General features: G+C 45.1%; 1 protein-coding gene across 2 annotated transcripts in view; it reads left to right on the top strand.

Moving 5' to 3' along the window:
• WIPF1 (WAS/WASL interacting protein family member 1) overlaps positions 1-20,712 on the top strand; it is a 92,402-nt gene that overhangs the window by 13,699 nt on the left and 57,991 nt on the right. The gene's annotated exons all lie outside the window — the stretch shown is intronic.

The following is a 20,712-nucleotide window of genomic DNA, read 5'->3' as shown; positions in this document are numbered from 1 at the left end:
CCCGCTTTCAATACCATAATATCCCAGTATTTCCCCTTAATGTGCTCTGATTTTCCGCCTTCGCTACCATATCCAGTCATAGTCCCCTCCCCCGCCTGTCCATATACGGCAGTGTTTGTATTTCCCTCCTGTCCAATCACAGCTCTCGATGGCCCCATGTCTTCTTCCGGCTACTGATCGCATAGCTTCCTCAGCATCCCCCATTTCCTCAGCAACAAGCAAAGGGCTGGATGTGCGCGTGCTTGTCTGATCTTAGAAGCTAAGCGGGGTCGGCCTCAGTCAGTAGTTGGATGGGCGACCAGGCTTCCTGCACTGAGCAGGGGGTTATTCTATCCCTTCAAATAAGGTAAAGTTTTACCCCCTCCTATCCCCCCCTCCGGATTTTTTTTAAAAATTCAGGCGTTATCCTCACAGAATCGGGGCTTCTCCGCGATTTTTTTTTTCTAATTCAGGCATGATCTTCGAAGATTCGAAGTTGTGAAGCTTCACAACTTCGAATCTTTGAAGGTCATGCCTGAATTAGGAAAAAAAACATTGTGGAGAAGCCCTGATTCTGCTAGGATAACGCCTTAATTTTTAAAAAAACATCCGGAGCGGGGGATAGGAGGGGGTAAAACTTAGTCTCCTTTGAAGGGATAGAACAACCCCCTGCTCGCTGCAGGCAGCCTGATTCCCAGGTGGTCGCCCATCCAACTACTGACTGGGGCCGACCCCGCTTAGCATCCGAGAACAGACAAGTGCAAACAGGAAAACAGCACAGCGCTCGAGTGTGAACTGAGCTCGCACATTCGATGAAGCACTGCAATGGGGAAAATAGGTGAGTGTGAATAATCACATTTTAATGCGAGAGCGTTTAACCCGACGGGACACCGAATTCATTGCAATGGCGGGTGCAATGTAGATTGGCCCAAGGTAAAACAACAACAATTTTAAACAGTCATGTCATTTAAACATGAAGAAGAAGAAGAAGAGCTGATCTCAACATGAGGCCTGCAAATGGAGTTTTATGCAAAGCTGGCTTCTCTGGAAACTCCATTGTGATCCTATATCATACAGCTCTTAGTCACTAGTGGTGGTGGTGTGTGTGAGGGGAGACCCAGCTGTCTCCTAATTCATAAATCAATGCCTTAAAACCATAAAGAATTGTGAGAGAATCTGACTAGTTTTCTGCTTGCCTTGTAGCTTTTGAAGAAACTGGCTAGTGGCACAGCCATACTTAGCATGGTCATCTCTCAGTTAGCTGATCTTCACTTTTTAATTCCCATGAGAAAAGCAAACTGCAAACCTGGAACTATAGTTATGCAACTTCTAAAATAGGAAGTGTTCTCAAACATTTATGTTCCTCTCCTGTGATTAACCCAGGCATAAGCTTTGCAGGTTTCATAGGGTTTTTTGGTGTGTGTTTTGGCTGCTATTGTGGGTCCATTGATCAAAATGTGCTTTGATCAATGTGCAACATGACACAGCCTGGCAATGAACTGCCCAATTCATCTTCCCACTGAAACTTCGTAAGATCAGGATTTGGACTGGCACCCTTTCTGTCTGCCTGTCTCTCCTCTTAGCATGTCTCAAATTACTTGTACATTTGTAATAATTAGTGGTTTGTATACTCTTAAGCATGTAAAGCTAGCCTTCAGAATCAAGCAATGATTAGAGAAAACGCAAATGACTGTGACACACTTTCTTCAGACTTCAGAGGTTTTAAGGGCCTATACTATGGGTTGCCAACCCACAGGGCGGGTGGAACAGGCAGGGGTTTGCCATGTGGCCTGATTCTCTGGGCAAGGCACCTAGTGATTGTTTGTTTGGGCTGTTAGCTGAGCTGGATTTCTGGATTTCATTAAAAAAGAAGCAAGTTGCTAGCCCTTGTAGAAGCACAAATACAAGGTAAAATGTGCAGACAGTATTCTGCCCGTGCTTTAGTGAGTAACAAACCCTCTCCCACTGTCTGTTGTTCCAGCCAGTAAGGTAGGGGCGGGCAACATGTGCCCCCGCTGTTCCCCAAATTTGTTAAAAACAAGACAAAGGCATCCATAGCAGCTACAGAGTTCCCAACTGGCCAAAGTTAGCCTCTACAGAGAACCAAAAGGGTTAGATTTAGCTTGAAAACCAGCTAAATGTAACCATCATGGTGGTCTGTAGCACTATGGAGTGGTTTGCCAGCAAAACAGCAATCTTAGCACTTTTTTGTTGGGGGGTGGGCGCCGCAGATTGCCCAGCCCTGCAGCAAGGGAAATCACACCTAGAATTAGCCTGAAGGAGAAGCAGTCATATCCTGCTTTATTTCCCATCTTGCACTCATGCCCACAGAAAGAAGGGAATAAGACAAGCGATGCAGCTGTTGTCTGGACAAGACTTTCTAGTTCATTATGAAGCCATTGGGGCACAAGTAATAGCTGCCCATAAAAAATAATGGGAAAATCCAGGATTTCAGTGTACCTGTGAGCGGGCAGCAGCATGTCTACCCCAAAACTAAAGGGAGTAACAAAGACAGCAATTCGTGCTCTTTTCTAACTTGGATCATATTTTACATGAAAATTGTATGTGTGCATGTTTGCACTTAAAAAAAAAACTCTCTGCCAATGCAAACACAGCCTATTATTATCCCAATATTGCAAGCTAATGTGTGCGTGCGCGTGTGTAAGAGAGATGGAGTCAGGGCCAGTTAGGTATGGCATAGTCAGGCCTACAGTTGTGCCTGTGCCTCTGGCGCTGTGCTGCTAGTACTTGTCCTGGGCTCACTCGTCAAGAAGCAAAATGGTACTAAGGCACAGAGGGCTGCACGTGTACTATGGAGTGCACTTGGATGGAGTGCACTTGGATGGCCATGTCTCACGCTTTGGCTTTTCTTGGGACACCCTCGCCAGATTGACTTGATTGACTGATCTTAGTCTGTTGTTACCTGTGGATGGTTTTCCTCAGTCGTGGAGTGAGCAAGCAGCAATCCTGGCTCCTGCAGCTGTCGTCGTGCCCTCTGCTGCTCCATATCATGTGCAGCGTTGGCAATGTCTGATCTGGTATGTTGCTGTTAATGGGCACTATCGAATTCGGCACACTCGCTAACATAATTTACATTGCGCCAGTGTAAGCAACCTTAGCCCCTTCAATCCGTTGCACCAGCAAACGCTATGGGATTGCACTAGAGTTCGCTTTTGCTAACAACATAATTTTCATTAGTGATAGTGTTGAACTGGATACTGCCCAGTATCTTTTACTGATCCCACAAGGTGAGAGCCACATTAATATTTCAGAGTTCTGTGGTGTGGATCCAGATTTGCACTGGATCAACTGTGTTGACAGACATGAACTTCCTCACGTCTCCTTCCCATGCCAGCCCGTCCTCCAGCCCCCTGAAAATGCTTCAGAGAGAGTCAAGAGATCCTGCTGAATGGGGTGAGCTGTGTGTGTGTATGTGGCGGGGGGGTGTCACCAAAAATCAGTCGGATGGACCTTCCACAAATAGAGCCCTTTCTCTTGTGGCAGGTCCCTTCCTTTTGCGGAAGGGAGATCCTGGATCCAACCCTGTGTTTTTGGAATGAGCCATTTATTTAAAGGCAGGAGTTTGGACTATGGGCCTGAAAAGGCTGTGCTGTTCTGCTGGCTATGTTTGGACAAACATTCATGTGCACTGCTCTTGAATGTTGTAAACCTCTAGTGTTTTTTTCACTGAGCAGAATTCCCCACAAAATGCTGTTTATTTGATTTTTCCAGTGTTTAATGACAGCAGCACTGAGCCTAGCTTCTTATTTGGCAATATCACATGAGCACTCGTGCATCAGTAGGCCTTTAAATAGAATCGCTTCAGATTCCCAGAATTTTTGTGTCAGCTTGAAAAGAATCTGTATATCCTGAGAGCAAGCAAATAGGAGGAGTTATTTTTCTTAGAAGTGTAATGTTTGGATTTGTGGTCCTCTCTACTCTTGGAGGGTCAGGGTCAACAGCAACCTTTTCAACAGAATCAGTGGGATTTTAAAAAAATCTAAAATAGGCTTGCATACATATGTCATTAAAGTAAGCTCATGCTTATCTAATTAAAAAGGTCTTGCATTTCCTCTGGGAGGTGGATCAGCCTCTAGCTTTGGCAGTCCTTCAGAGGCATAGAATTCCAGAGCTATAAAGTGGTTATCAAGAATGCTTGCGAACATGCATGGTTGAAAATGTTTCTAGTTGCTGATCTTTCAGAATTGAATACATTATAGCAGGGGTCCCCAGCACAGCGGCCATGGGAGTCATGGCACCCATGGGCACCTCCAATGGCACCCACAGATGGGTTCCCAACATGGTGCCTGCAGGCACCTGAAATACACACACACACACACACACACACCATTTTAAAAATATACATGGATTTGTATGAAATGCATACAATTTTCTAGTAATTATACATGGACTTCGGCGTGGTGTAGCAGTTAGAGCATTGGACTGGGACGCAGGAGATCTGGGCTCTAGTCCCTATTCGGCCATGAAGCTCAGTGGGTGACTTTGGGCCAGACACAGACACTCAACCTCACCTACCTCACAGGGTTGTTGTGAAGATAATATGGAGAGGAGGAGGACTGCATGAGCCGTCTTGGGTTCCTTATGAGAAGAAAAAAGGCAGGATATAAATATAATAATAAATAAAGATCCAAATAAGTATCCATTTCAAGGTGGCATCTAATATTGAAAGCATTGTAAGGTCCTCAGGCCATTGCATTATAAGAAGTAAATGTTTATCCTTCCAGTGTTGTAATAGCAGCCTTTTAGCTGACTCCCAAGTAGTGCATGTAGAATTGTGGTCTTGGTTGCTCAGATCGAAGAAATAGACCTGGCCTTGAAATTCTTAAAAGGGGACACAGTCCTCTTTTATAATTAATACCTATTTTTGTTTGTCTGACATATAATTAATTCCTTTGCTATTGAACACCACCAAACATCTTTGCATACAGATCACTGATTTCTCAATGAACATACTATCTATCCTATATACCAGGGCTGGGGAATAATAATAATAATAATACAAATTTATATTGCGCTCTATATCAGAGTGCATTCCAATTAACCCCAACACATACAACACAGTAATATAAACAACGTCAATAATTACACATTAAATACACTATTAATCAAAATTTTAACTACTTACACCCAATCAGTTAAAACAACCAACCAATATGCATGGCCTCCAGGGGATGTGTGACCCTCCAGATGTTGTTGGACTGCAACTCCCATCAGCCCTAGCCAGACTAGCAAATAGTAAGAATGATGGAAGCTGCAGTCATAACATCTGGAGGGCCACAAATTTCCCTATCCGTGCTATACATGCTTACTAGGGCGTAAGTTCCATTGAGCGCAATTGATTTATTTATTTAGAACATTTGAATACCGCCCCACATCTAAACAAATTCCGGAGCAGTGAACAACAAGAGATAAAATGAACAAAAGATAAAAATAATGAAACATGATATTAAAGTTATTTTTTTAAAAAACAGAGTGCCAATACAACTGAGGCTGGTCAACCAAGGAAGGCTTCCTGGTAAAGAGCACTTTTCAGGAGGTGTCGAAAACAACCCAGCGCCTGCCTGGCCTCCAGAGGCAATGGAACATACTTCTGAGTAGACGTGCATAGGATTGCACTGTTAGTTATCTTTGCGGTTGTAGGGAGGAGGAAAAATTGGTGAGCTCTTGGGTGGGGATGGGGAGTTGGTCTGAAAAATAAGGGAGTTGCACCTGATAAAGTCGTGTTTCTGGGTGGCTCTGTCGGCTTATTCTAAAGTCTTCTAAAAAGAGGCCTTGAGACAGCTTAGCTTCAAATAATACTACACAAACAAATATTTCCACTGCCCAGATATGAACAGATGGCTCCGTCCTATGTTCATCTCAAGTTCTTTCCTTCTCCAGTGCGCATCTTGCTTTTCTTCACATCCAAATGCTTGGATACTGACTGGCTGGCAAGCAAAGTTACAGGCCTCCACACAGTGTCCTGGTGCAGATTCCAAATGCTAATTCATTTAAAATAGGCGGCAACCATCTGGCATTCTTTTCTTTAATTGTGGCCCATTTTCCTGGAACTCATTCCTGCATGCTGATTGAAATCCCAGCCATCCTGCCATCACGCATGTGTCTGGGACTTCCAGAAAACTAATGATAATATTTAGCATTTATATAAATCAGCCTTTTCCAACCTGCTGCCCACCAGATATTTTGGACTTCACCTCCCATCAGCCCCAGCCAGCATGACCATTGGCCAGGAATGCTGGGAGTAGTAGTCCAAAACATCTGGAGGGCACCATGTTGGGGAAGGCTGATATGAATGGTTAAGAATATTCAAAGTGCTTCACATCTTTATTAATCCCACTTTGCAGAAGAGAGGCTAAAAATGAGTGGCTTGCCTAACGCCAGCTAGTGAGCTCATAGCTGAGGTGATATTTGATCTGGGGAACTTTCTGACTTGGGTTAGTTTTAGTTCCTGTGCTAAATTAGTTCTCACACCTGTGGATGTAAAAAGGACCACGGTGGGCATTTGGACATTAGTTATATGTCCCAGTTATTGGGGGCCGCTTTTGTGGAGTTCATGCTGGGGCTGTGAGGTGGTGGTGGTGCCAGTGGGATAGTTTTTGTGTATTGTGGATGGACACTTTTCGTATTGCATTTTTTTAGATTATGTTTTATGCGGTTTATTTTTATTTATATTATTGTGCTGGTTATGGTTTATATTGATTTGGGGGTCTCTTCTGTTATATTAATAAAATATGGATTTCCGTATTTGTGTGTGAGTCACTTTGAGATGGCTTTTTGTGGTGGGAAGCAACACATAAATGTAACAATTAAAATAATAATAATAATAATGGAATGATTCACATCAAATGGGTCTGAGGGTAAAATGGAAAGAGGAGAACCATATATCCTACCTTGAGCTCCTTGAGGAACGTCATGATGTAACCTTTTTTTAAGCTGCTGATCTGTAACTTTGAAAGCCTGTTGATGGGCTAATCAAAATAATCATTTGAACCTCTCAAACTCTTGAGATGTGAATGCAAATTTGACTTTCTCACTTGTCCCCTGATATCTAGCTTTCCCCTTTTGGTATGATACAGGATCTTGCCTGTTTTGCTGGTTTCAAACTGAATATGTTTCCTCTATAGGAATTTCTGTATTGCTATACTAGATGGATCATGAGTAGCTGTAACAGATATGCATTAGAAAGCTCCATAATGGGTGTACCTGTGTGTGTAACTCCTCCAGGGACTTCTATGGACATATAGAGCCAGTGTGGTGTAGTGGTTAGAGTGCTGTACTGGGACTCAGGAGATCCGGGTTCTAGTTCCCACTTGGTGATGAAGCTCACTGAATGACTTCGGGCCAGTCACTGACTCTCAGCTTAACCTACCTCACAGAGTTGTTGTGAGGATAAAATGAAGAGGAAGAGGACCATATAAGCTGCCTTGAGTTCCTTGCAAGAGAAAAAAGGCAGGATATAAGAGAGCAATCCTAGGCCCCTTAACAGCATCTGGGGGGACGTAGGATTGCTTGGTTTCTGGGATCTGAGGTCAGAATCAGGGGTCTAGCCTCAGAGCCCAGAAACTGGGCTCCCCACCGCTTCCGCCACCCCCTCGTAGCTGGTGCAGTTCTCTCCACGCTGGCTATGTCTCCGCACTCAGAAACAGAGTACAGAGATGGGGAAAAGGGGGCAGGGAGGTGAGGGGGCAGTGGAAGCTGCTTTCCGCAGTTTCCTATCAGGTCTCCAGGCCCCTTCCCTCCCCTTCTCCAAAGTCACACCTAGACTGGTGAAATCACCGGTCTAGCCAAAATGCCGGGTGGCCACAGCATGGAGGAGAGGATCACCTCCGTGCTTCACCCACTCTGCATAGGATAGTCTGTAACCTCTGATTTCAGAGGCTGGTGACTATCTGGATAGGATTGCACCCTAAATTTAATAAATAAATCTTTAAATGGTCTATAATCTACAATCTACAGCAAGTGAATTATGGACATTTTTAAGAGGGCGAAAGGATTAAAGTGGAAATTACAGAAATATAAATAATTGTGATAAATATATCCTGTTTTTCAGGATAAAATCCCACCAAGGTGGCTTACTAGTAAAACAAATAACAATAACAACAATAAAGTTAATATTGATCTGTAATTTATTTATTTATTGCATTTATAGCCCGCCTTTTTTCCTCTTGCAAGGAACCCAAGGTGGCTTACATTATCCCCCTCCTCTCCATTTTATCCTCACAACAACAACCCTGTGAGGTGGGTCGGGCTGAGAATCTGTGACTGGCCCAAAGTCACCCAGTGAGCTTCCATGGCCGGGTGGGGACTAGAACCCGGATCTCCCAGCTCCTAGTCCAACACTCTTGCCACTACGCCACACTGGCTCTTTCTAATGGTTTTTATTATTACTAACTCGTAAGGATCCGTCCCACAGAGCAGTTGCCCCGTGGTGGAAGGGTGGAACAGTCCACCTGGTGCAGGAACCTGAGGTAAACTTTGCCTGCCTGCCTGCCTGCTTCTCTCTTCTGGGATTCTGCTCACAGGGCAGTTTGTGGTAATGGCCCTGAGGGTGGAGAGGACAGTCCAGCTGGAGCATGGGCCTGAGGTGAAATTTGCATTGAAATTTGCAACCTCTGCAGAAGTTGGTCTGTATTCTGAGGGCTTCAAATGGAAACTCAGTGGGAAAAATTGCTGAGGGAATTACATGACTTGTTCTTGGGCAAAATGGCTGCTTTTTGATTGAGGCCAGGGAAAGATCTTTTTCGTTGTGAAATCTTTCTGGTCACCAGTGACACAAGTTTATTTGAAACTTTGTGAAGCAGTTCCTTTAAGTATGCATTAAATACTTGTACCAACGGGAGACTTGACCTATATCTCACATGCTCTAGTTCACCCACACACATACACACACACACCCCATAACCAACACCTACTGTTCACTAATTTGCAGCAACCCAAGGTGCTGATAATTAACAAAAGGAAATCGAAACAACAGCAGGGGTCATAGTGGATGGCAGTGGCAACCAAATCCTAAGTTTTGTGATATGACGCATCATGTTGTACTTCAAAAAGTATCTTCCTTTGAAATGTCATCGCTGCTATGGATTTTCCTGGTGTTCGTGAACATTTTTAAAGTCTTTGCGGAATACATGTCCTCAAAAGTTTTATTTTCCTTAGGATCAGAAACATTTAATTTACTTTTATTATGATGATGACTGTGCTTTTCTAAAGGCCAAAATATTGCATGAGTTATTGTCATTAATCTTTTGAAATATCTGTGTATAAGAAGAGATACATTTTAAAGAGAAAGGAACTTTTACAAAGTTGAATTTTATCAGTGCACATGGTAGATTGCTATAATGTCTCATTATTGGCAAATTGTTCTGGTTCTTACACTTTAATTGCCGACTTTATGATTTTTATGATTTTTTCCCCTGATACTGAAAATAAGCTTCTAATAAGAAGATACACGTGCACGTATTCTAACATTATTTAACCATTTTTATTTATTTTATTACATTTTTATACCGTCCTGTAGCTGAAACTCTCTGAGCGGTTTACAAAAGTTAAAGCATTAAAATACAATATAAAAAGTTTAAAAGCCATTTACATAAAAGCACACAGACAGTATACACACACAACATATAGAAACAACTTTGAACAGTCAGTCATAACTAAAGACACATCCAGGACTGATTAAACTCATCATGTACTGCCAAATGCCTGGGAAAAGAGATAGGTCTTAACCTGGTGCTGAAAAGATAACAACGTTGGTGCCAGGCAGACTTCACTGGGGAGCTCATTCCACAGATGGGGGGGACAGTATTTAGAAGGCCCTCTCCCTCGTTGCTGCCTTCCGAGCTTCCCTTGGAGGAGGCGCTTAGAGGAGGACCTTAGATGCACAATGTAGCATACAGGTAGGTTCATTTTGGGAGAGGCATACCGTCAGGTATTGGAGTCCCAAAACATGTAGGGCTTTATAGGTTAAAACCAGCGCCTTGAATTTAGCTCGGAAGCATATAGGCAGCCAGTGCAAGCAGGTGAGAGTTGATCTTATATGTGCGGACCTTCTAGTCCCAGTTATCAGTCTGGCCACTGCATTTTGCACAAGCTGCAGCTTCCGAGCTGTCTTCAAAGGCAGCCCCACATAGAACACATTGCAGTAAACCATTTCAGTTTCCCTTAATTTTTTTAACCCTTTATGAGAAAATGGTCTGGGAGCATCCAGGAATGTGTTGACGCCAAGGGGCTAATTATATATACTATACATTTATTATGTGCAAATGCATGTGACAGAGTCCTGATTATTATTAGTTTTCTGCATGATGATGATGATTTTTCTGGATTATTATTTTTGTTCAGCTCCATCAGTGTGCCAAGGTACTTTACAACATGTAAAAGGAATGTGGGGAATCCAAATTGCAACATAAAAACGGGCAGGGAAATGGCTGAGCCAGTCTTCATTTATTTATTTATTTATTTATTTATTTATTTCTATACCGCCCAATAGCCGAAGCTCTCTGGGCGGTTCACAAAAACTAAAACCATACAACACACAATAAAACAATTTAAAATATATAGAACATTAAAACCACAATATAACAATACAACCACAATAAAACCTAGCAGCAGTACAGGAGTTTAAAATACAGATTTAAAACAGCAAAGATAAAAATTTAGAAAGCTAAAATGCCTGGGAAAATAAAAAGGTCTTCACCTGGCGCCGAAAGGAGTACAATGTAGGCGCCAGGCGAACCTCACTAGGGAGCTCATTCCAGAGCCGGGGTGCCACAACAGAAAAAGCCCTCCTCCTAGTAGCCACCCGCCTCACTTCCTTTGGCAGGGGCTCACGGAGAAGGGCTGCTGCTGATGAACTTAAGGTCCGGGCAGGCACATATGGGAGGAGGCGATCCTTCAGGTAACCTGGCCCCAAGCCGTTAAGGGCTTTGAATGTTAACACCAGCACTTTGAATCGGGCCCGGAAATGGACCGGCAGCCAGTGCAGCTGGAAAAGTACTGGCGTAATATGAGCTCGCAGGCCAGTCCCTGTTAACAATCTTGCTGCCCTATTTTGGACCAGCTGAAGTTTCCGGACCGTTTTCAAAGGCAGCCCCACGTATAACGCATTGCAGTAATCCAGACGAGAAGTTATCAGAGCATGGATAACTGTAGCTAGGCTCTCTCTGTCCAGATAAGGGCATAGTTGGTATACCAGCCTAAGCTGATAAAAAGTGCTCCGTGCCACTGAGTTCACCTGTGCCTCAAGTGACAGTTCTGGATCCAAGAGCACCCCCAAACTACGAACCTGATCCTTTAGGGGGAGTGCAACCCCCTCCAGAACAGGTTGATTATCACCTAGCCGGGCAGACGAACCACCCACTAACAGTACCTCCGTCTTGTCTGGATTGAGTTTCAGTTTATTGGCCCTCATCCAGTCCATTACCGTGCCGAGGCACTGGTTCAGAACAGCCACTGCCTCACCTGATTTTGATGAGAAAGAGAGGTAGAGCTGGGTGTCATCCGCATATTGATGGCACCTCAGCCCACACCTCCGGATAACCTCCCCCAGCGGTTTCATGTAGATGTTAAACAGCATGGGGGATAGAATAGAGCCCTGTGGAACCCCATGGCACAATTGCCATGGCACAGAGCAATAATCCCCCAGCACCACCTTCTGGAATCGGCCATCCAAGTAGGAGCGGAACCACTGTAGTGCAGTGCCTCCAACTCCCAACCCAGACAACCTATCCAGAAGGATACCATGGTCGATGGTATCGAAAGCCGCTGAGAGGTCCAGGAGAATCAACAGGGTCGCACTCCCCCTGTCCCTCTCCCGGCAGAGGTCATCCCACAGGGCGACCAAGGCAGTTTCCGTTCCAAAACCAGGCCTGAAGCCCGATTGAAATGGATCTAGATAATCCGTTTCATTCAAGATTGCCTGGAGCTGTCCTACAACCACCCGCTCAAGCACCTTGCCCAGGAAGGGGATGTTGGCCACTGGCCTATAATTGTTAACATCCTCTGGGTCCAGGTTAGGCTTTTTCAGGAGTGGTCTAATTACTGCCTCTTTTAAAGCGGCAGGCACCACTCCCTCTCTCAAGGAGGAATTTACAACCTCCTGGACCCAGCTGGACAACCCCTCCTTGTTTGATTTAATAAGCCATGAAGGGCAAGGGTCAAGCACACAAGTGGTCGATCGGACTTGGCCAAGCACCTTGTCCGCATCCTCAGGCCTCAGTAACTGAAACTCATCCAATAAAACTGGACCAGACGGTGCTCTGAACGCCTCTACCAATGGAACTGCATTAATCGTGGTGTCTAATTCATGACGAATCTGAGCGACTTTATCCTCAAAGTGCCGCGCAAACCCGTCACAGCGTGCTACCGAGGGTTCCACCGTCTCTCTCCCTGGCCCAGAATGTAACAGGCCGCGAACCACTCGGAAAAGCTCCGCCGGGTGACACTGAGAAGATGCAATGCTGGTGGAAAAGAACTGCCTCTTTGCCACCCTCACCGCCACAGAGTAGGCTCGATAGTGGGCTCTTACCTGTGTTCGGTCAGACTCAGCACAAGTTTTCCTCCACCTGCGTTCTAGCCGTCTCCCCTCTTGCTTCATTGCCCTCAGCTCAGGTGTATACCAAGGAGCTGGCCGGGCTCTGCTCAGAGGGAGAGGGCGCTTGGGTGCGATCGTGTCAACCGCCCGAGTCATCTCTGCATTCCACAGAGCGACCTGGGCTTCAACAGGAGCACCAGCCATACCAGCAGGAAAATCCCCCAGAGCCCTCTGGAATCCAACGGAATCCATTAATCTCCGGGGGCGGACCATTTTAATAGGTCCCCCACCCTTGCAGAGGGGAAAGGCCGCCAGAAGTCTAAACCTCAGCAGGAAGTGATCTGACCATGACAAAGGGACAGATGTTAATTCCTCTACTTTCAGATCACCATCCTCCTGCCCAGTCGAGAAAACCAGATCAAGCGTGTGTCCTTTTATATGCGTTGGGCCAACGTTGGGCTTTTATATGCGTTGGGCCAACGTTGGGCTTCTCCAACCTGGTGCCCTCCAGATGTGTTGGGGTGCAATCCCCATCAACCCCAGCCAACAGGGTCAATGGCTGGGAATGATGGGAGTTGCGGTCCTGCACATCTGGAGGGTACCAGGTTGGAGAAGACTGGCTTAAGCACTCCCAGACTTTTTCTCTTAAAATCCTCTCTAAACCAGAAGCTTAATAAAAAAAGGTGTCAAAGCTATATGACGTAAGTATGTAATTAATGATAGTTTAGCTCCTAGGTGTCAGACCCACATGAGCCACTGTGAGCTCTCTAAGGAAACTCAAACACACAGACATGTTCCTGTACAGCTCAGTGAAGAAGGCTGGTAAAACACCTGCTTAGCAGGTATTAAGGGTCCAGGCGCAATCCCCAAATCTCCAATTCAGTGGATGTCTGGTATCACGTTTCAGAAAGGCCTGTGGTCCAGATCCTGGGGAAGTGCCGCTGGTTAGAGTAGTCAGTACTTAGTCTGATTGCAGCTTCATGTGTGAACTGCTAGTACAGCTTGGACAATTGCACTAGGTTGGAACAAATAAGCCTTTTGAAATCAAAACAGTCATCGGCTTCTGGGGTCTGCAGAATTAACATCATCTGGCTGGCAGCATAAGGACAAGATGGGACTTGGCAGAGTCCAGTGCTGTGTGGTTGAGTCATTCCTCCTTTTGCCTAAGTGTAACCACCCACTCTTCCCTCTTCACCCACTCTACACTCAGAGCCTTGACAATTATGGCCTGTTCAGATTTGAAAAGGCATACTATACTTGTGGTGTCAACGAAAGCGAGACATTTCTCATAGGAAATCTACAGCCTGATCCTAAATACATGGGCAATCCAGAAAAGTGTGAGGGAATGGCTGTATGCTTGTGCATGCAGCTAGGTTTTTGCTCTCTATTTTTTTCTTAAATCGCAGCCTTCTGCTTCACATCTAGAGCAATTCATTTTAGTGGTCTGTTAAAGAAGAAGCTGTAATAATTCCACAAACGCTCAGTGATAATTTTTCTTAAGTGTTATTAGAATCAAGGCAGCCCTTCTCCTGGTCCCTGCCTGGGCATAACTAACAGCCGGTAAGGAAAGTGAAGCTAACTAATGCCACTGCTTTGCCTCTAAGGGTTGTGTCAAAATAACTTTACAGTTCAGTAAAGGAACATCCCCAAATGCCTTACTGCCCACAACAGATATTCCTCTCGATATAATGGAACCTAATACAGAAACAATCTGGTGGGCACCTTGCCAGATGATGGCTGGTTGTGGCTTCTGTTAAGTTCTGCACAGCACCACTGCGGCAACATCAAAATTATTATTTTTTTTAAATGTCTGTGCAAAAAATATTATTTTATTATTTTTTAAATGTCTGTGCAAAAAATAGGCATAAATGAAAAGCAAGCCTTCTTGTAACAACTCAGTGAGAACACTTCCTCTGCATGCAGGAATGTCCCGGGTACAGTCCCTGGCATTTCGGGTAGGGCTAGGAAAGACTCCTGCCTGAACTTGTGGAGAGGCGCTGCCAATGGTAGGCAACCTTTTGGGGCCTTTGGCATACTGTAGACAATACTGAACTAGGTGGACCAATGGCCTGATGCGTTATAGGGCAGTTTCCTCAGCTAGTGCTGGGCTCTGTGCTGCCAGATAGAGTTCTTTTCAGGTGTTCTACAAAAGTGTGTGGTTTAAACATGGGAGGAGGGGGAGCGTGCTAGCCCCACCCCCCTTAGGTGTTGCTCTCATCATGCGGAACATGCAGAGGGTGACTTGGTGAAGAGGAGAGCCTCCTCTATTTGTAGGGGCTCTCCACACGATCCAGAACGCTGGAGAATCAGATATTTTGGGGTGACCCAAAAATATAATGTACAACATTGGCCCCCATATTAGTTAAGTAGAATACCCGGCAGAAAGGTCCATAAATGTTCCACTGAAACAAACAAGCTTGTATATGAGAGTATGAAAAAAGTGCATGGTTGTACATATTGATAGAATTATCCTGAGAGATTCTAGGAATGTTCAGATCAGTTTCTAATTCAAACCCCAGAACCCTATCCATACTGGGTTAATCCCAACCCATCCTGGCATTAAGATCACCACAGATTAGTAGAAAATTATTTGGATAGCTGGCAAGGAGGCATTATTATTATTCACAATAAAGCAGCTAACATTTTCTAAGCACTGTAAAACATAAATTAAAACACAAGATAGTCCATTCCTTCTGGAGGTGACGGACGGACTCGACCTTGGGGGAGCTGGGGGTGGCAACGGCCGACAGGAGGCTCTGGCGTGGGCTGGTCCATGAAGTCACAAAGAGTCGGAAGCGACTGACCGAATAAACAACAATAAGTCCATTCCCACAGGGTAACAGTCTAATCAACACAAAAGGAATGGGAAGGCACCTAAGTGATGTTATAAAAGGGGACTACATGCTACTCCTTCCATACATTGAATGGAGGGGGCTGTGGAAGCAAGCCCCACCACTGCTGGAACTGTGTGACATCTTTCACCTCCACTCATGAGCATCCAGTGGACATTCATGAGAGTGAGTTCTCTGCACGTACATCTGTACACATGGAGAGTTCCTACAATTAAGGAGCCACCCTGCATCAGAATGCCTCAAGTGTAGGAGCTCTCTACATGTACATCTGTATGTGTGAAGAACTCTTTTTCATGAATGGCCGTTGGGCGTTCGGGAGGAGCGGGGAGGCAGTGAGTGGTTTATTTTATTACATTTCTGTACCGCCCCATAGCTGAAGCTCTGTGGGCGGTTTATAGAAGTTAAAACATTAAAATACAATATAAAAAGTTTAAAAGCCATTTACACAAAAGCACATACGCAAACAACATATAACTAAAAACAACTTTGAACAGTCAGTCGTAACTAAAGACACATCCAGGACCAATTAAACTCATCATGTACTGCCAAATGCCTGGGAAAAGAGATAGGTCTTAACCTGGCACCGAAAAGATAACAATGTTGGCGCCAGGCGGACATTGGTTCCAGGTTAGGCGGGCCTAGCTCATATGGCCTCTAGACACACATCCCTAGCATGAATCACCTTAGAACAGGGGTAGACAATCTGGTGCTTTCCAGATGTTTTGGACTATAATGCCCATAATCCCTGACCATTGGCCATGTTGGTTGAGGCTTCTGGGAGCTGTAGTTCAGAACATCTAAAGGGCACCAACCTGTCTAAACCTGCCATAGGGTGACCATCTGTCACTGAGGAGACAGTTCTGGGGGATGAGCAAATATGGCAGTTGCTCCCAGCTGACTCATTGGAAAAGGGCTTTGTTTCCTCTCAGATGTCACCAGGTAGAAATGGATGCTGGTGGAAACCATTCTGGGACAAGAGGAACCAAACAGTTGGCTCCAACCAGTATTATGCTCTTTATAGTTTCTGTCAGGTATCACTGCTGCTAAAGGCTTCTGAGAGCAGCTCTGGATATTATACAGAAAGCCAGAATGGGGGTAGGCACAAATAACTCACACTTCATGTTTAGCATCCAAAGCAGGAGTTTATTCATCTGGTGAAGATGTGTAAGCACCAGGCGCTGGTACACCTCATGTATATCGTCACGGGGGAGATGCATCAGTTCCCACTTCAGACATTACACGGTGAAAAATTAGTGGTCATGCAAAAATCTCTTGTGCTTGCTTTCCCCTCTGCATCTGTGTAATTCAGAAGCTGTTCTAAGCTAATAAAGTGCTGTTTAGTACATAGGTTGCACATATGTCCTTTGGGGCAAAGGGCTATATAGGAAGAAGAGCTATAGATGGGGTACAGATGAGTGAGAGAGGGCTTCCAAAATGGTGGGCATCCTGAATTCATTGGCAGCCTCCACTGTAGCAGCTTCTTAACTTTGATATTATTACTTTCTTAACTTAGCCAGCGCATCTGAGAATTTACACCACATACCATGCTGGATCAGAACAACGGCCTCTCTAGTCTATCATTCTGTTTCCCACAGTGGCCAACCAGCTGTGGGAAGGCCACAAGTAGGACATGAAGACAATATCTCTCTCCAGTTGTTGTTTTCCAACAACTGATTATTTAAAGGGTTTGATGTGTCTTTAATTGATTTGTTTTAATGTTATAATAGAGTTTGCTTTTACTCTGTATTTTTTTGCTATTGTTGGCCACATTGATCACCATTTTTGGTGGCAAGGCAGGATATAAATTTCGTAAATAATACCAGCATGCTGCTTCTGGACCTGGCGGTAGTGTGTAGTCATCATGACCAGTAGCCGTTGACCAACAGCCAATTTGTCTAATCTCCTTTTAAAGGCTCGTAATTCTTTTTGTTAATTGTGTAACTTGTAGCTGAGCCTATTCGTTTTACTTTAGAGTAACTGTGCATGACCCCTGTTTGGATTGGGTCCCTCCCCTCTACCCCCTCCCTTTGGGGATTATTTTTTTAAAAGTGCTTTGGAAGCCACGGTGACTTCTTCCTTTTTAAATTCCCGTGCTGGGACGGACACACACACACGGAATTTCGGGAAGCAAACATGGTGGGGGAGGTTTAAGCCTCCATTCCCAGGAGGTGCTGGTCCTGATCCTAATAGGGGCCATGCACATTTACTCTAAAGTAAAAAGAATAGACTCAGCTACACACTATACAATTAACGTAATGTGTAGTTTGACCCTTCATTATGAGGGACACCTTTGGGCATTATGGAAATTGAGGGGGAGTGGGAAGGAAACACAACTGTTTTGTGCTTCCTGTTCTCCACACTTCCATATCGCATTCAAAATGAAATGTTCACATCTTTTTACACACTCCGTGCAATGAAAGATGAAATGTCATCTCCAACACTTAATCGTGGGGGAGCTGTGAAATCTCTGTTTTAGCTGTGGTGTGGAGCCGGATGAGCAAGCTGGTGTAGATGCTTCCTTTTTCCTCCTGTGTATCGTAACTATCTAAAGCTGCTCTCCTTGTGCCACTATAAATGGGTCTGTTGACTCCTCCTCAAAAGAGGAGGCCCGCTACTCCTAGCAAAGAGTGCTAGCATTCTCCCCTTCAAGTCTTTCAAACTTAGATCAGTTTTGAGCCGAATGCAGAGACAATGGGGTAGTGTCTCATGAGCAAACATCAAGTAACTTCCTGAACTCTTCAACTTCCTTTCAGCTTCTTTCACGCTCAGGGGTCTACCGCAGAAAGCCCTTTTTCCCCCCTGCTGACTGAAAGAGATCACTTTAACTGCACGGGCAAAAAAGATTCTTCCAGTATAAATAACCGGCATTTGCATCCTGAGCTTTTGGGCACAGCTTTCCAGTGAGACTGTGTCCACACACACGCATGTGCACCCTTCAGCCCTATCTCCTTTGATTTTTGTAGTCACAAATGGGTCCCGGTGTGGAAAATAGGGGCTTCAGCTAGAAGTAACTATCTGCCACAATGTTAGAGGGGAGGAAGCATAACCCAGTATTGTATGATTTGCAGTGGCTAAAATCTCAGGGTGGAACACTGACCCTCCGTCTGAAAGGATCCTGTGTTGTAGCTAGAGCTGAATTTTTCACAAGACATTTATTTCTCTGAGATAGTTTCTGTTATACTTCTTTACTGCATTTTTGACCATCTGCAAAATGGCAGAATCCTGCCATTTTGCAGAATCTTCTCTGTGAATTCTTTTCCTTTTTTGGGTGGTGGTGGTGGTGGTGGTGGTGGTGGTGGCGGCGGCCACCATTCCTCCTCTTCCCCAATGCCCTGGAATGATGTTAGGTGCAGAGCATTGTGGAGGATGCAAAACGGTGGCCACATTGTCGAAAGAGTTCCGGCCCCCAGCAACAATTGCAACAAACACACGTAAAACACCTCAAGAAAAAAGAAGGAAGCTGTGCTTGTGCCACCGCTAGTGGTGAACGCCCGCCCCAAGAAACTGCTGGAGAATTATCCTTTCCCTGGAGAAACTTGGTGAAATAGTATCCCTAATTTCTCTGCCCACAAATATGGTGGACAACTGCGAGAGGCCATTCGTGTGCCTCATGTTCCCCACCCCTGTACTAAGTGCTGGGTGAGGCCAGTCTCTTGGCAAATTAGCCAAATCTGAATCAAGTTTCTTGAAGTGTGTGCCTACAGAAGCATACCTAGAGGCTGGCTGGTCATGTGCAAGTTTTGCCAAAACTGAATAGAGAGAGGAGGGTGGTACTCAAGTGCAGGAAGGGCAATTACACTCTTGATCACTAAATTCGGAATCTACTTTGATTAATAATCATTACTATTACTACTACTACTACCATTACTAGTATTTTTACTCATACCCTGTCTTTCCTCCAAGGAGTTCAAGGCATCATACATCGTTCTCCCTCCGCCATTTTATCCTCCCAGCAACCCTGTGAGGTAGGCTAGCAATCTCTGACAATAATTCCAAAAGAAACCTGTTCTGAATTGTTCACAACCCACATAAGGTGGTCATCAGGTTGTTCACTTGTTAGCAATATTATTTTGCAGCACGTTGCTATGCAGGTCTGCTCCTAAATAAATTCTACTGAGTTCCATGGAACTCACTCCCAGGTAGAAATATATAGCGGGGGTAGGGGGCCTCTGGTCCATGGGTCAAACCTGGCCCTTCTGTCCAGTCCTCCAGGATTCCTCAGATGTCCACACCTCTTTCTCCTGGCCCCACTCCCTTTCCTCCTACCACTTGTTGTTAGGTGGTTTCCTGGCTTTTGTGCAGTGTTTTCCCCATTCTAAAAGGTTGACATGCCTCTCCTGAGGCTTAGCTCCTGGCAGGAAGAGCTTTAAGCTACAATAGGCTGGTATGTTTTATACTTTTGGCCTCACCTTTTTTGCATTTGCCTTTGGCTCCATGCACCACTGGAATGCAGCCCTCAAGAGCTTCTCCAAAATTGAATTTGCCCCTTGGGTCAAAAGAGGTTCCCCCCTTGATGTATAGGACTGCAGCCATAGGCTGCTTTACTGTGTAAACTGGATGCATGCAAACACACTTAAAGGGGCATTACTCTTTCATTTATCACAAAGCTTCCCTCTCTAGTTGTCTTCTTCTAAATGAATGTTAAATCTTTGTTAATTTTGGCTTCAAAGTTTCTCCCTAGCTAGTCTCTACCCACATTCCATTAGAGCAGGGGTAGGCAATCTGGTGCAGTTCAGATATTTTGGGCCACAGCTCCCATAATCCCTTACCACTGGCCGTGCTGGCTAGGGCTTAGAGTCGTAGTCCAAAACATCTGGAGGACACCCAAGTTGCATACTCCTTCCTTAGGGTGCAGTTCTATGTCCCCTAGTGTCTGGGGGGCATAAGATTGTTCAGTTTACTGGCTCTGATGTCAGAGACAGGGCTTCAACCTTGGAGCCAGTTAACCGCGTTCTCCACCCCCTCCCCCTCGTAGCCAGCGCAGAGAGAACCATGCCGGTTACCTCGTCACACTTGGAAACCTGAGTGTGGAGACAGAGAAAAGGGGGTGGTCCTGGAGGGGGGAGAATGGGGAAGCTGACTTATGCAACTTCCTATGCTCACCCCGGCCTCCTTCACTCCTGCTCGAAAGCACCACAGCTAGATAGGCAAAATTGCCTATCTAGCAAAAATGCAGGGTGGCCGTGCTCGGGCAGCCCTGCAATAGGATTCTCAGCATCCTCTGACTTTGGAGGCTGCCGACTATCAACATAGGATTGCACCCTTAGAGTCTTAGACCTTGACACCACTTCTTTTGAACCAAGGAGCTAGTGTAGACGGTCCTCCAGT

The sequence above is a fragment of the Heloderma suspectum genome, chromosome 1, assembly GCF_057233095.1.
Source record: "Heloderma suspectum isolate Gila_16-S chromosome 1, 16-S_ref, whole genome shotgun sequence".
In the NCBI taxonomy this organism is placed as follows: domain Eukaryota; kingdom Metazoa; phylum Chordata; class Lepidosauria; order Squamata; family Helodermatidae; genus Heloderma; species Heloderma suspectum.
Note: the sequence above shows the minus strand (reverse complement) of the source record. Positions and strands in the feature narration are given on the sequence as shown.